This window comes from Otolemur garnettii, unplaced genomic scaffold (assembly GCF_000181295.1).
Source record: "Otolemur garnettii isolate 467f Iridium unplaced genomic scaffold, OtoGar3 scaffold00241, whole genome shotgun sequence".
NCBI lineage: Eukaryota > Metazoa > Chordata > Mammalia > Primates > Galagidae > Otolemur > Otolemur garnettii.
The window spans coordinates 589103-590840 of record NW_003852636.1 but is presented as its reverse complement, the minus strand read 5'-3'; the positions used below and the strand labels follow the sequence as shown (position 1 = coordinate 590840).

The 1738-nt window shown below is 38.0% G+C and overlaps 1 protein-coding gene across 2 annotated transcripts in view; it reads right to left on the bottom strand.

Annotated features, from left to right (window-relative positions):
* The window catches only part of YIPF6 (Yip1 domain family member 6), a 47516-nt gene that overhangs the window by 26785 nt on the left and 18993 nt on the right, over positions 1 to 1738 (bottom strand). The gene's annotated exons all lie outside the window — the stretch shown is intronic.

The following is a 1738-nucleotide window of genomic DNA, read 5'->3' as shown; positions in this document are numbered from 1 at the left end:
AAAAAAAAAAAAAGGTGTGGGTAATTATATATTGTTTTCATAATAGTACTGAGTACATTGGATACTTTTTCTTCCTTTCTTGAGATTCTTTACTAAGAATAATATGTTCCAGCTCCATCCATTTAAACATAAGAGATAAAGTCTCCATCATTTTTATGGCTGTATAATAGAGTCTGTTAATCCATGCATGGGTCAATGGGCACTTGGGATTCTTCCATGACTTGGGAATTATGAATTGGGCTGCAATAAACATTGCCTTCTAAAGAGGCAATGTGTGACTGGATACAAAAACTCAGGCCAGATATCAGTTGCATACAAGAATCTCATCTCATCTTAAAGGATAAAAATAGACTCAGGGTGAAGGGATGGACAACTATAATTCAGGCACATGGAAATAAAAAAAAAGCAGGAATTGTAATTTTATTCATAGATATAATAGCTTTAAACAAACAAAGGTAAGGAAAGATAAGGATGGTCACTTCATATTTTTGAAGGGAAACACTCAATATGAAGAGATTTCAATTATTAATATTTATGCACCCTACCAGAATGCACCTCAATTTATAAAGGAAACCCTAACAGACATGAACAGTTTGATATCTTCCTGAACTGTAATAGTTCAAGATTTCAACACACCTTTGGCAGTGTTGGATAGATCCTCCAAGAAAAAAATAAACAAAGATATATTGGACTTAAGGCAGCACCTGTGGCTCAGTCAGTAGGGTGCTGGCCCCATATACCGAGGGTGGTGGGTTCAAACCCGACCCCTGCCAAACTGAAACAAAAAATAGCCAGGCATTGTGGCAGGTGCCTGTGGCCCCACTACTCAGGAGGCTGAGGCAAGAGAATCACTTAAGTCCAACAGCTGGAGGTTGCTTCAAGCTGTGATGCCACAGCACTCTACCAAGGGCAACAAAGTGAGACACTGTCTCAAAAAAAAAAAAAAAAGAAAGAAATATTGGACTTAAAACTTGACCCTAAAACAAATGGACTTAACAGACATCTACAGAACACTTCATCCTAACAAAACTGAATACACATTCTTCTCATCACGCTGTGGAACATCCTCCAAAATTTATCACATTTTAGGTCACAAGTCTAACCTCAGCAAATTTAAAATAATAGAAATTATTCCTTGCACTTTTTCTCAGACCATCACAAATAAAAGTTGAACTCAATAACAATAGGAATTTTCACACTCAAACAAAGTCATGGAAGCCAAATAACTTGATGCTGAATGATAGCTGGTCAAAGATGAGATTAAAAAAGAAATTACCAAATTTATGTTCTCTTTAAAAACAAGATCCTTATCTTTTATAGAAGCATATTATATATTTACTAATGTACTGATGCTTCACATTTGCTTTAAAGTAATAAAGAAAGGAAGTGGGTAGAGTTATTCAATAAAGATTGGTCATTAAGATGATAACCGTTGGGTGGTGCCTGTGGCTCAATGAGTAGGGCGCTGGTCCCATATACTGAGGGTGGCAGGTTCAAACCCGGCTCTGGCCAAACTGCAAAAACAACAAAAAAAAAAAATAGCCAGACCCAAGCACTAGAGTTTGCTATGAGTTGTGATGCCACAGCACCCTACCGAGGGCAATAAAGTGAGCCTCTGTCTCAAAAAAAAAAAAAAAAAACCAATGCAGGCATTGGAGCGGGGGCCTTAGTCCCCGCCTTTTAGGGGGCCGGAGCAAGAGGATCACTTGAGCCCAAGAGTCTGAGGTTGCTGTGAACT